The sequence below is a fragment of the Macaca nemestrina genome, chromosome 16, assembly GCF_043159975.1.
Source record: "Macaca nemestrina isolate mMacNem1 chromosome 16, mMacNem.hap1, whole genome shotgun sequence".
Classification (NCBI taxonomy): Eukaryota; Metazoa; Chordata; class Mammalia; order Primates; family Cercopithecidae; genus Macaca; species Macaca nemestrina.
The window spans coordinates 88,627,039-88,642,094 of NC_092140.1; the positions used below are offsets into that span (position 1 = coordinate 88,627,039).

The 15,056-nt window shown below is 33.5% G+C and overlaps 1 pseudogene; it reads left to right on the forward strand.

Moving 5' to 3' along the window:
- Positions 1 to 13,093: 13,093 nt before the first annotated feature.
- Positions 13,094 to 14,765, forward strand: LOC105486049 (60 kDa heat shock protein, mitochondrial pseudogene; annotated as a pseudogene).
- Positions 14,766 to 15,056: the final 291 nt, after the last annotated feature.

Below are 15,056 nucleotides of genomic sequence, written 5' to 3' on the forward strand. Positions count from 1 at the left end.
TAAATTCCAAGACTCAATAATTTAAAGACATACTTTTTTCCAGATTAATCTATGGAATCGATCCAAAACTCTTATCAAAATGTAAACAAATTTGTACTATTTGTGTGGGTGTGTCTGTGTATATAAACTTACTGGCTGCTTAAAATTAATTTGGGAAAATCACAAAAGGCTAAATAGAATCAAGAAAATCTTAAAGGAGAGTAAAGCTAGGGAAATTTTACAGTAGATTTCTGGAAAAATAACCTACAGTAATTAAGACAATGCCATATGGAAAAGAAAACTAATGGAATGAATCCAAAAGTGCAGACCCACCCATACAGGTAATTTGATTTGTGAGAAATGTCATACCACAATACTGGGAGGAAAGGGACAGTTTTACAAATAAATGTGTTGGGGCAACTAGATAGCCATATAGATACAATTTGATTTTGCCTTCAAGCACAGACCATTCACAAAAATCAATTCTAGATTGACTGCAGATCTTATTATAAAATGTAACTACATAAAACTGTGGGAAAAACAGGAAATAGCTTTATATTATTGAGGTAAGCAAAGATTTCTTAAATAGGACACTGAAGTTGCTAACAGTGATGGTAAAATTCAATAAATTGATAAAACTATTAAAGTTAAGAACCTATGTATATCAAACAAATATTGTAAAGACATTGAACAAACAAGAATGGGGGAAGCTGTCTATTGAACCTATAGCTAACAAAGTCCCATATCCAGAATATATAAATATCTACACATCATTCTTTTCACTTTTTAATTTTTTTCTTTGTTTGAGACTGGGTCTCTCTCTGTCATTCAGGCTGGAGTGCAGTGGTACAATCACAGCTCACTGCAGCCTCGAACTCCTGGGGCTCAAGCAATCCTCCTGCCTCAGACTCCTAATATCTGGGGCTACAGGCTTGCACCACCACACCTGTCTAACATGTTTCATTTTTTTGTAGAGATGAGGTCTCATTATGTTGCCCAGGCTGGTCTCAAACTCCTGGGCTCAAGTTATTTCCCATCCCAGCCTCCCAAAATGCTGGGAGTATAAGCATGAGCCATTTCACCTGGCCAACATATACAAATCAATAACATAAAGATTAACAGAGCAATAGGAAAAAATAGACAAACCACATATACAGACACTTTACACTGTGTGGTAGTGGTAATAGTAATTGTTTCTACTAATTAGTAATTCTAATTCTTTAGTACCAGAATGGCTAAAATAAAAAAGATAATGCCAAGTACTAGCAAGTATGTAGCGCTCTCAGACACAAATAAGAGTGAATGGTAACCACTTTTCAAAATTGTTTAGCAATATCTAACATAGCCAAACTATGCATACTTAGTGTCTCAGCCACTCCTCTCATATATATATATAATATATATATTCCAATATACATTTGTACATATGATCATTAACAGACATGTACAAGGATGTTCATAGCAGTGTTAATAATAGCAAATGTTTCAAAACACTAAGATAAACATATCACTACCTATAAAAATGGATAACTCTCAAAATACAATTTCTAATGAAAATATGCAGGTATAAATGAGTATATATAGTACATAATTCTATTAATAAAAATACCATTAAGAGGTCAAATACATCTGTGGAGTGAGACGTCATAATAGTTATTACCTTTGTGAAGAAACAGTGACTGGGAAGTTGGATTTTTGAATATTGGTAATGATCTATTTCTTATATCAGTGCTGATCACTCAATTTATTTCAATTTGTGAAAATAAAGTTGAATACTTTTGATTTGTGTCCTTTGGATCTATGTATTCTAGTTCAATAAAACATTTAAATGATAAGATTTTAAAAAACTGAATTTAGGCTATTGTCACACATATCTGACCAAGAAAAAGTCATTTCAACCTCAAAGTAAATATATTAAGAATATTGTGCTACATCAAAAAGTTAGAGAGATCTCAAATGGACACTCTAACATCACAACTAAAAGAACTAGAGAACCAAGAGTATACAAACCCCAAAGTTAGCAGAAAAGAGGAAATCACCAAGATCAGAGTAGAACTGAAGGACATAGAGACATGAAAAACCCTTCAAAAAAAATAAATGAATCCAGGAGCGGGCTTTTGAAAAATATAATAAAATAGATAGACCACTAGCTAGACTAATAAAGAAGTAAAAAGAGAAGAATTAAATAGACACAATAAAAAAATGATAAAGGGGATATCACCGCTGACCCCACAGAAATACAAACAACCATCAGAGAGTACTATAAACAACCTTATGCAAATAAACTAGAAAATCTAGAAGAAATGGACAAATTCCTGGACACATATAGTCTCCCAAGGCTGAATCAGGAAGACGTCAAATCCCTGAATAGACAAATAACAAGTTCTGAAATTGAGGCACTAATTGTTGGTGGGAAAGTAAATTGAGGCACTAATTGTTGGTGGGAAAGTAAATTAGTTCAACCATTGTGGAAGACAGTGTGGCGATTTCTCAAAGATGGTAGAATAAGAAATACCATTTGACCCAGCAATCCCATTTCTGGGTATAAAGCCAAAGAAATATATATTGTTCTGTTATAAATATGCATGCCCATTCATGTATGTTAATTGCAGCACTATTCATCATAGCAAAAATATGGAATCAACCCAAATGCCCATTAATGATAGACTGGATAAAGAAAATGTGTTCCATATATACCATGGAATACTATGCAGCCATAAAATGGAATGAGATTATGTCCTTTTCAGGGACATGGAAGGAGCTAGAGGCCATTATACTTAGCAAACTAATGTATAGTTTTCTGAAACAGAAAAGCAAATAATGCATGTTCTCACTTGTAAGTGGGAGCTGAATAATGAGAACACATGGACACAGCGAGGGGAACAATACACCCTGGGACCTGTCGTGGGGGTTGGTGGGGAGAGACAGCATCAGGATAAATGGCTATTGCATATGGGAATTAATACCTAGATTGGGTTGATAGGTGCAACAAACCACCATGGCACACATTTACCTATGTAACAAATGTGCACGTCCTTCACATGTATCCCAGAACTTAAAATGAAATTAAATTAAATTTTTATAAAAGAATATTGTGCTAATAAATACAGGTGATTCAGTCTTAGTTAAAAAAATTCAAACATGACATATATCTACAAAGTGTGATTATGTATGCACATGTTCTAAATTTGGGCACAAACTTCATATTTAATAATGAGGCTTTTTGTCCTAAATGTGTACATATAATGAATAATAACTTACTCATTTATTTCCCTGTATAAGAGACAATCCTTTACTCAATTGTCTTGTAAGAGGGCATGCATTTTTAAGTCTTTAGTGAAATGGCTGTAATTAGTAGTACCTTCACATCATCTTCTAGAGCAGAATGATATACTTTCAAGCAAAACTCATGCAGGCCACTTGGCTTCTGTGGCGACTCACAAACATAGGGAGTATGAATAAACTTTATGATTTTAAATATTTTAGTAGAGATGATATATTGTCCAATGCTTTCTATTATCCAGTTCTTAAAAATAATTTTAGGCACACTCGCAGTACACATTCTTTGATTTGTAAGAATATAAATAATGAATTATTTTAACAGCATAAAAGTAAGAGCAAGACAATTACCTCAGATGCTCAATTCTCTAGATTACATTTTTGGAGCACTCTCCGTATTGTCATTCAGCAGAGAAATCATCTTCCTTTCAGGCTCATTACCATGAGAATGAAATGTTAGGGCATTATTCAGAAAATATGAAGTTGCATTTGAAGGTTTTAAACATAGGTCAATGACATGATTAGAGCTGGAGAAAACTAGCTCGGCATTAGACTGTAGGTTGGATTAGAGAAGAAAAGTAGAAGATGGAAGGCCAGTAAGATATAATTAGTAAAGCCTAAGCAAGAAGTAAATATAACTTGGTGTAGGCTGTTGTCAGTAAAAATAGAAAGCAGAAGTAAAAATGAACAATAATGATACAATACAGTCAGCAAATATGAAAACTGATTGGATTTTGAAAATTAGGCAGAAAGATACATATGAGATTTTGTGTGTGAGGGTCTTCAATTTACTGTCATATGCCTTGTGTGGATCTGAAGTCTACTTAAATATTTCCATTCTTTTTTTTATAAGCTCACACAATAAACCACTTCATCCCTGTAAATCATCTAATATTTGATCATATTTCCCAATACCCGAGGCACCTCTATACTGAGCCTAAATCAGGGTATGAGAGAGGAAGGTGCCAGAAAGTTTTCTACTAAAGCAATGTTGGAGAGAGGGAGGAGATGAGAAAAAGAGAGAGAGAAGTTTGAAGGTGGGAAAGTTCAGTCACATTAACTGACAATTCCTGGTCTCTCCATTCTTCATGCCTATACTTACAGTGTCTCAGGGTACCAAGTACCAGGGAAGCAGGAGCTGCCACCAATACTGGTCCTTGTGGTAAAGACAAGACCATTGACTATGTTGATCTGCAGCCTTTTCCCAGTCCTCTGGGCACTTAGAGGCAATATACAGAGCACAGGAGGAATGCTTGCTGGAAGCTGTGTTGAATGCATAAGGAATTATCCCTGTCCTCAAAACTCCTCTTTTCCTCCTTTTGACAAATTAAGATTTTGAGCTCTAGTAACATAATATAAATTATTTTTATATGGAATCTGATATTTGATGTTGAAAGGCACAAAAATGTATGATTCAGAGAATGGATCTTGTGAGATTCAAAATCAGAATGTGTGCCTGTGATAAGTAACATATTAACCCAGGTGCCAGCCTGAAATATATTGTTAATTGAGCACTTGAATTGAAGAATTTTTTATGAATAAAACCAAAGTTAATTTTTCTAATGATATATTTTCAGTAAAATAGTGACACTGAGGGAGTGAAGCCAGAGTTCCAGGGATTTGGGGGAAATTATACTCACTCTGCACCAAATGATATTTTTAAGAACATGTAAAATTCATGGCAGTAGTTTCATCGATAAGTATAATTTTTACATAAAGTTTTGGACAAAGGCTATACTCTAATAAGTCTGCAAAGAAGTGATTTGCTTAACACTCAAAGTACAATACCCTGTGCAGCACCGCACTTCTTAGAGAACATAAATCAATCGCTTTGGATTATAAGATCATTACGGTGTAGGGAGTTCTGAGTTGTCCTTAAGCCATTCAATACAAAGCAAATATTCAGTGTTTACATGATAGTTTCCTCATTTTCTTGTATCAGGTTCCTGGCAGGAAGATTTATACACATGCACTGTTTGGCTTGTACATGTAAACGCAACAATTTCCTTATTTGCCTGTAGTTTGATTAGCCTTATGCCAGAAAAAGAAAAAATAAACAAATGAAACCTTATGACCCATTGGTACTAAGCTTGCTACTCATAGTCTAAATGTTGATAAAATTTGAACCTAATAAAAGTTTACAATTCTGTTTGTCAAAAATATCATAAACTGGAAGCTAGGAGAAAATATGAGTGTATATATGTGTATGCCTATGTCCAATAAAATTTTACCATGTAGAATATAAAGGGTTGCTAAAAATAGATAACACGATGTGAAGCAGTCCAGTAGAAAAGTAGGCCAAACACATGACAAAAGAAGGTAGGGAGGGAGATGAAGGAAAGGTGGTTAAATGGGTTCAAAAACACATTTAAATAGCAGGAATACATTTTAGTTTTTGATAGAATAGGGAAATTATAGCTAATAATAATCTATTGTATATTTCAAAATAACTAGAAGAGAATTATAATATTTCCAACACAAAGAGAAGATATATATTTGAGGTGACGGTTATCCCATTTACCCAGATTTGAGCATGATACATTGTGTACATGTTTCAAAATATCACATGTATCCCCAAAATATGTATAACTATTATTTATCATTAAAAAATACAAAAAATATAATACAGACACATGACAAAAGAGAAAGTAAGGTCAATTAGCGTATGAAAAACTGCCAAAAATCAGTGTTAATCTAAGAAATATAAATTAAAATAACCAGAAAGAATTTTATACATTCCAAGTTTTCAAAATTAAGAAGTCAAATAATACAACCATGGTCTCCTTTATTTCTTGTGAGAATGTCAATTGATTGTAACCATTTCTGGAGACAATCTAGCACAATCTCATAAAGCTAAATATTTGTATACCCCTTTACCCAGTAATTTCAGTAAAACTGTGACATTCATAGACCTATATCCAAACTCTTGCCTATGTCCACCATGTAGAATAGCATATTTTCATCAAAAAATTGTATTTACAAAACAAAACAAGAAAGCAAAACTAAAAGCAATTCAAATTCATGAAGTATGGTATATTAACACAATAAAACATTATACAACATGGAAATTAGTTGCACAGAGCAACAGGAATAGATTTTGAAAGCATAACATCATTAAGTAAGATTTGGAAGCAGTCAGACCCACAAGACTATCTACAATATGCTATCTTTTATTCGCTAATTTAACAAGAGAAATTGATGAGTTCATGTCCTTTACAGGGACATGGATGAAGCTGGAAACCATCATTTTCAGCAAACTAACACAGGAACAGAAAACCAAACACCACATGTTCTCACTCATAAGTGGGAGTTGAACAATGAGAACACACGGACACGGGGAGGGGAATATCACACACTGGGGCCTGTTGGGGTAGGGGGCTTGGGGAGGGATAGCATTAGGAGAAATACCTAATGTAGATGGATTGATGGATGCAGCAAACCACCATGGCATGTGTATACCTATGTGACAAACCTGCACATTCTGCACATGTATCCCAGAACTTAGAGTATAATAATAAAAACTTATTATTTTAAAAAACATACACACACACACACACACAAAATGGGATTTTAAAATTTCATTAAAAATAGAATTAAAGGATAAGAATAAAAATACAAACTTATTTCTTAACATAAGCTCCATCAAGTTCAAGATACTTTTGTAAGAGATAATACCAGCCATTCAGTCCATCCTTAAAGAACTTAGGGTCCTGGGACTTTAACCAGAACAGCTGATTTAACAACTTTCTTACATTATTATTTTTATATTATTAACTGAAGAAAAATTGGTGTGTCCTTTAAACATTTTTTTTAAGATTAGAGAACAAAAAGAAGTTAGAAGAAGCCAAATCAAGACTGGAAGGTGGATGGCTAATAATTTGCTGAAACTCACAAAATTGCCCTAGTTTAATGAGAGAAATGTGCAGAAAACTTGTTATGGGAGAGAAGGACTCTGTATTGCCTCTTTCCTGGGTGTTTTTGCTAAAGCTTTGGATAACTTTCTCAAAACATTATCATAATAAGCAGATGTTATTAGTCTTTGGCTCTCGAGGGAGTTAGCAAGCAAAATGCCTTGAGCATCCCAAAAATCTGTTGCCATGACATTTGCTCTTGACCAGTCTGCTTTTGTTTTGACTGGACCACTTTCACATCTTGGTGGCCATTGCTTTGATTGTTTCTTTGTCTTTAGGATCATACTGGTGAAGCCACGTTTTATCTCCTATTATAATTCTTTGAAGAAACGCTACAGGATCTTGATCCTGCTTGTTTAAACTTTTTATTGAAAGCTCTGCTCTTGTCTGAAGCCAATCTGGGTACAACAGTATTGGTACCTATCAAGTGGAAAGTTTGCTCAACTTTAATTTTTCATTAAGGGTTATGTAAGCTGAACCAATTGAGATGTCTATGGTGTGGGCTATTGTCTGTGCTGTTATTGTCTGGTCCTCTTCAATTAGCACATCAACAAGATGAACAACAAATTGATGTGGATGGTATGCTACTGCAAGGTTCATCTTCAACACTGTCTCATCACTTCTTAAAATGAGTTATTCATTTGTAAGATGCTGAAGATTGGGGGACATTGTCTCCATCAACTTTTCATAAAGCATCAATGAGTTTACCTCTCTTCTTCTCAATCTTCACTATAAAATTAATCTTTCTTCTTGCTTCAGTTTTAATAGAATTCATGTTGCTCTGATAGCTTTTTTCAAATTGATGTATTATTCTTACGTACCTCAAACTAGATGATTTTTAAGCATGTTACAACAAGTTAGTAGGAGTTTATTTTGATGCAAAAAATAAATTTATGCAAGTTTATTTATAATATACATTTTCATAAACTTTTTGAAGAACTCTCTTACATGATAAAATATATAAAATACATAGGGACATAAGGAGAAAGACAGTGAGCGGCAATAGGTAATGTAAGTTACTGATTATATTTTAGTTCATGGGCTGGAAAGTAGGTTGACAGTTGTTTATCATTATAGTTTGTCAATCATATTAATATTACTTATATCTATTTATATTTGTCCAATACACTAAAATTTGATAAAGTAAAGCTAGAGAAAAGTTTAAACAGCTATGTATAACAATTTTTAAAAAGAGTGAGACAATATACACTTTCTTAATCAGATAGATTATTTTACATGTTTGAGAAAGAAGATACTTCCTGTTATTTTTCAGCAGGTCACCTTTTCCTTTGATTTTTTTCTTAAACAGTGGCCAACACGAAGGCTTTTATTGTAGAGATAAAGTTTAATACATATGACATAGTAGTTTGTTGATAATATGCTGTTATTAATAGTGTTAATAATGTGTTCTTAACACACTATCGATAGTCATTGTAAATATTATTAATAGTATGTAATTTAATAATATGTTGAAAAATAAGCAGTTTAATGTTTGTTAAGCAGAGTAAAATATAGTTGAATATTTTTCCTTGTATCTGACATAGAGTGTATGTGAGTGTGTATATTATCTCAGAGAATAGTGAGGCACATTTTTGTCAGGGTAAAGCCTGTGTTTACATGTAGATTTTTATAAAACCAATGAATACAGTTTGAAATGTCAAAATTGAAAGGTATCTATAGTCATTTAGATTTTCAGACTTTTTTAATCGTCTCTTAAAAGATTAACAAAATTTATATTTTGTACATCCCAATAAGGCTTGCAAATGAATATTTTTTCTGTGACACTGTTGGTTTCTTCATCATGTTTCCATACCATTCGCAAATGTATTGGTTTTCTTGTGAAATTTTAGTTGTCACTTTTATGTAGGAAATCTTCACTATTTCCAAAACAGCCAAGCTTTTTAAAGAGATGTGCCTTAGATACACCATAACTTTAATGAATTAAAGACTATTACTTTGCCAGTTTTAAATAAAGATTAACAGTTCTGCTAAAAAAGATGTGAATCCCGGAAGAGCCAGTCCTTCAAGAAGGATCCTGAGTGGCTAACTGAGCCTAAATTCAAAATAGAGCCAAGCACCCAGATGCTGACTATAGGGGTCACATACATATTCTGCATTCCTGGAAAACCCAGACACTCCTATAATTCTGGGACTTTCATAACTGTGTAGCTGTTCAGGTTAAAACCCCATTTTGCTTCCTGGACCCAACCAGTAGACTGTGAGCTGCATCAGTCAGTAAGAATTAACAAGTTTGCATGCCTCATTTGCATAAGCAGACCAGAGTGGGAACCTGAATGGGGATGCCAGTTATACCTGATGTAAATGACAAGTTGATGGGTGCTGACGAGTTGATGGTTGCACCACACCAACATGGCACAAGTATACATATGTAACAAACCTGCACGTTATGCACATGTACCCTAGAACTCAAAGTATAATAATAATAATAAAATAAAAAAATAAATAAATAATTAAAAAAAAAGAAAAAAGAGCTATCTCTGTTGTCTTCAAACACACTTTTGCTTTGTAAGGAAGGCAGAATCTCCCCTGTTTGCAAACCGCTCACTGGAATCGTCTCCTTTCTTTTTTTAAAAAGAAAATTATTTTCAGTGGATTTGTTAACAAGTGGTTTAAAAGTTCTATCTGTGGCTAATGGAGCTAATAACATGATTAAAAAAGAACAAGTTCAGCAGCATACAAAAGCTTTTAAATGACCCATATTACAAGACAAGTATTAGAGTATTTTAGATATGAAAGAGAGCTTAGAGGCAATCTCCAAGTAATCCATTCAAGTAAGAGATTCTGTATGCAATATCAGGCAAAGTTATCCATTTGCCAAACTAAAGTAATGTCTTTTATCCAGTTTACACACATCTTTTTCTTAAATGTAGTAATGTATGAACCAAGTAATTAAAATTAAATTTGTATTTATAATGTTCACATTAAATATGGCTTCAAATTTATTATTATTCACCATAAGACAAAATTCAAATATAGTAGAAGATGTAGCTAAATTGCACTTACATCTTTTGTTTGGAATTACTCTGCTGCAAGGCAAGTAGTTAGTAGTTATAAATAATAAATATTTTTGTAAGTCACCAGAATAAGCTTTGTTTCTATACTGCCAAGCGGATGTTAGTGATTTTTATCTTGTTTTCTTCATGTTTCTATGTTTCATATGTTTTCATATGTTCATGGTACATTATCAAGGATAATAGGAAACATCTCCCTGGTTAAAAACAAAACAAAATATGTCTTAGAAACAGCCAGAAGGTGGGTTCGGTACACTAGTTAGACACACTCGCAAATATGTAAATAGAATTGCCTGATAAAATTATATTGAAAATGAGACCAAATGTTGAACATGACACTCAATTAACTGACATTAATAATTCATATTTGATCCTATGACGCAGTAAATCTTGAATAGTGCCAAGCACATACTAAAGCCAAAACTTATTAGATAACTAAATAACTAAATATCTCTTCTTAATGTTATTTTTGCACTTTTGCTTTTGAAAGTTGAGGAAAGTTTGATTTGGAACTCTGAGGAAGAAAAAGAAGGTACCTTTAAATAAGAACATAATTAAAGAAGAATGCTCCTAAATCAAACTTAGCAAATTTGCATAGTGAGCCAAGTAAACCTGCAGATGGAGTATTTTAGGCATACCTTATTATGCACAAAACTAGCAATTCCAAATTCCATAAGTCTATGCTATTGTCATAAAGTATTTATAATCCATTATTACAATCTCAAAATCACTTTCCATGACAGATTCTCAAATCCTGTAATTCCCACTTCTTGGAATCACTCAAACAGAAAAAACAAAACACAGAAAGCAAGTGTGAGAGTGTGTGTGTGTGTGTGTGTATACAATTGAAGTAAACTAAGTATCCATCAAAGGAGAAATTTTTTTAGTAATTTATGTTACATTTATAGTAGAGTAAAACACATATTAAAAATAGCTATGTAATGTAACACGTGTTACCTGACAAATTGTCTGTGATGCATTCAGGGAAAACACAGTATTTCAATTAATCCAATAAAAATGATTGAATAAAAAGAATGTGTATCTGTGTGTGTGCATATGTGAGTACACACATGCACATGTGTGTGACAGAAGAGACAAAGGAGAGAAAATAAATATTATATTTGAAAAGCAGTATAAAATATTAATGTCCCAAAATTTTGTGGAAAAATCAGTCTTATTTTTTGGTTCCAAAATAGTCATATGTAGAATGTCCGATGATTTAATTTGGAAGAGTATTAAAAATAATATTTTGTAATATTTTCCCCTTTAAGTTCTAATTGTAAAGATGCTCTGCTAAGTATTCAGCAAAACAGGTTTAAACAATGTAATCTGTACTCCTCTAGTTGCACAGAATTTGAAATTCACAATGCTCCAGAGCTGATTAATTACATATAAATTGTATTTTTCTTTGTGTGTAACTCAACAGATAATTAGACTTAATTGTCTTGTGAATGAATAGGATTTGCATGTCAGAGAATAGAAGTTGCTATTATATAAAATTAAGAGTTTAAAAAGGTTGCAAAATAATTTTAAAACAATATTTGACTTATAAAGAGTCCTAATGTGCCAGAAAATTTTGTCCACATTTAATAATAATACACAGCTGCTCTTTAATTTGATTTCTTTCAAATGCTCTTTTGCTGGAAAAAGAGAAATCTACATAATGTAAATGCATTCACTTAACTTCTCTCTCCCACCCCTCTGCCCAGAAATAGCTTTGTGTATTGACTGTATATAATCAATTTTATCAATATTTTGTCTTCTAATTTTTTAGTTTACTAAAATTATCTATGTCCTTTAGGCTATTCATGCTTCTAATATCTTCTAATATTTTCTAGATCTGTAGACAGGCTTTCTTTAGATGTTTTAAGATTTTGTGACACTTTACAGTCAATTTCAGATACGTTGGGTCTCTTCCATTCATGCAATATTACGGATTAATTTTTCTGCTTCAGAGCAGTACTGTGAACTAACCGCTATTTATCCTTGAAGTGCTCACCTTCAGCTCACCTTTAACTTTAGCTGCTAATTTGGTAGTGGGTGATGAGGGTGAAGTAGAAGGGAAAGTAATTATTTTCACCTGTAAAAAAAAAGGTAAACACCTAATATACTTTGGACCTTGAATTAAACTGTTAAACCTGATTTGGAAAGAGGAAGCAACTTCATTATACAATTAATATTTTCCCTCAAATTGCCAGTTATTATAGCAAATGCATCTTTCCCATTGAAGCTTTTCACATGCAAGATTGAACAGGGTAATAACTGTCCTATTATCCCATTGTCTTTATAAAATATATGCAGCCTGCTACCTAGGAAACTTGAGTGTAGGAGGAGCTGTTCTGAGAGACTGCACATGGCTCCAGTTGCCAAGGAAACTCATGCCTTTTTTCCCTGTAAATGCACACAGCAGCTTCCTTATTAGGATTGGGTTAACATTCTTCTTAAAGGAAAAGCTAAGTGGAGAAGGTATGCATACAATGTGAATTGTAAACTCTATATAAGCTGTGGTGAATTGTTTTTCGCAAGTAAGCTTCAATGATAAAAGTAAAATTGTGTGTATTATCACTTATTGTTTTATCTGACATAATTGAAAATATTAGAAAACGAAAAAACTTGATGTTAAATGAAAAATAGGCAATTTGCTTATAAAGAAAAAATAGATTTTTAAATAAATGACATATACTGACAATGTATGGCATGTATCCAAATGTAAATGAGATTTTAATTTGCACTTTTAGAATGACTCTGCATAAAAAAACTTTTCCTAAAATACTTTCATATCTAGCTATTATAATTAATTACCTAAATTAATCCTCTTTCTTTAGCTCACTCTGTTATTATTGTGCTAAAAATCACCTATTTCTCCTCACTCACCACCACCGCTCTGCAGAAATGCTTCGATAACTCCCAGTCTTTCACTAGATGAGAACTGTGTCCAGGGTACTGGCTCCTCATCTCACTTGGGTTTATGCTAAAGATGTAAAATGTGGTATAGATGTCCAAGCCTTAATCCTTCAAGGTGCAGACCTTTTAGCCAATGCTGTAGCCATTAAAATGGGGAAAAGCAGTGATTATTGAACAGAACTGTGGAAGTCCCAAAGTAACAAAAGATGGTGTGACTGTTGAAACATCTATTGACTTAAAGGATAAATATAAAAATATTGGGGTTAAACTTGTTCAAGATGTTGCCAATAACACAGGTGAAGAGGCTGGGGATGATACTATCACTGTACTGTTCTGGCATGCTCTATTGCCAAGGAAGGCTTCAAGAAGATTAGTAAAGGTGCTAACCTATTGGAAATGGGGAGAGGTGTGATGTTAGCTGTTTATGCTCTAATTGCTGAACTTGAACAGCAGTCTAAACCTGTGACCACCTGTGAAGAAAATGCTCAGATTGCTACAATTTCTACAAATGGAGACGGACCGTAGAAACGTTGCCATCACTGTAAAGGATGGAAAAAACACTGAATGATGAATTAGACATTATTGAAGGCATGAAGTTTGATTGAGGATATAGTTCTCCATACTTTATGAATATACCAGAAGGCTAGAAATGTGAATTCCAGGATGTCTATGTTCTAATGAGTGAATAGAAAATTTCTAACGTCCAGTCCGTTGTACCTGCTCTTGAAGTTGCCAATGCACACCACAAAACTTTGGTCATAATTGTTGAAGATATTGATGGAGATGCTCTAAGTACGTTCGTCTTGAATAGGCTAAAAGTTGGTCTTCACATTATAGCAGTCAAAGCTCCAGGGTTTGATGAACAATTGAAAGAACCAGCTTAAAGATATGGTTATTGCTACTGGTGGTGCAGTGTTTGGAGAAGAAGGCTTGACCCTAAATCTTGAAGATGTGCAGCCTCGTGACTTAGGTAAAGTTTGACAGGTCATTGTAACTAAAGATTATGCTATGCTCTTAAAAGGAAAAGGTGACAGGGAGAAAATTGAAAAAACATATTCAAGAAATCATGGAGCAGTTAGATGTAACAATTAGTGAATATGAAAAGGAAAAACTGATAGAATGGCTGGGAAACTTTTCAGATGGAGTAGCCGTGCTGAAGTTTGGTGGGACAAGTGATGTCAAATGAATGAAAAGAAAGACAGAGTTACAGATCCCTTAATGCTACAACAGCTGCTGTTGAAGAAGGCATTATTCTGGGAAGGGGCTGTGCCCTGCCTCAATAAATTCCAGCCTAGTACTCATTGACTCCAGTTAGTGAAGATAAAAACATTGGTATAGAAATTAAAAGAATATTCGAAATTGCTGCAATGTCAATTGCTAAAAATGCAGGTATTGAAGGACCTTTTATAGTCGAGAAAATTATGCAAAGTTCTACAGAAGTTGGTTATGATGCTATGGTCAGAGATTTTGTGAATACGGTGGGAAAAGGAATCACTGACCCAACAAAGTTTGTGAAAACTGCTTTATTGGATGCTTTTGGGTGGCCTCTCTGTTAACTACAGCAGAAATTTTAGTCACAAAAATTCCTAAAGAAGAGAAGTACCCTGGAATGGGTGCAATGTGTAGAATGAGCGGTGGTATGAGAGGTGGCATGTTCTAATTCCTAGAATAGTGCTTTACCTATATTAATGAACTGTGACAGGAAGCTTAAGGCAGTTTTCCTCACCAATAGCTTCAGAGAAGTCACTTGGAGAAAATGACTGAAGAAAAGGCTGGCTGATATTTAAGAAATCACTATAACCATTAGTTACTGGTTTTAGTTGACAAAATACATAATGGCTTACTGCAATCATTGTCCAAACCTACAGATAATTTATTTTGTATTTTTGAATAAAAGACCTTTGTACATTCCTAATATTGGTGCAAAGTCATGTACCAATATACTGCTTTC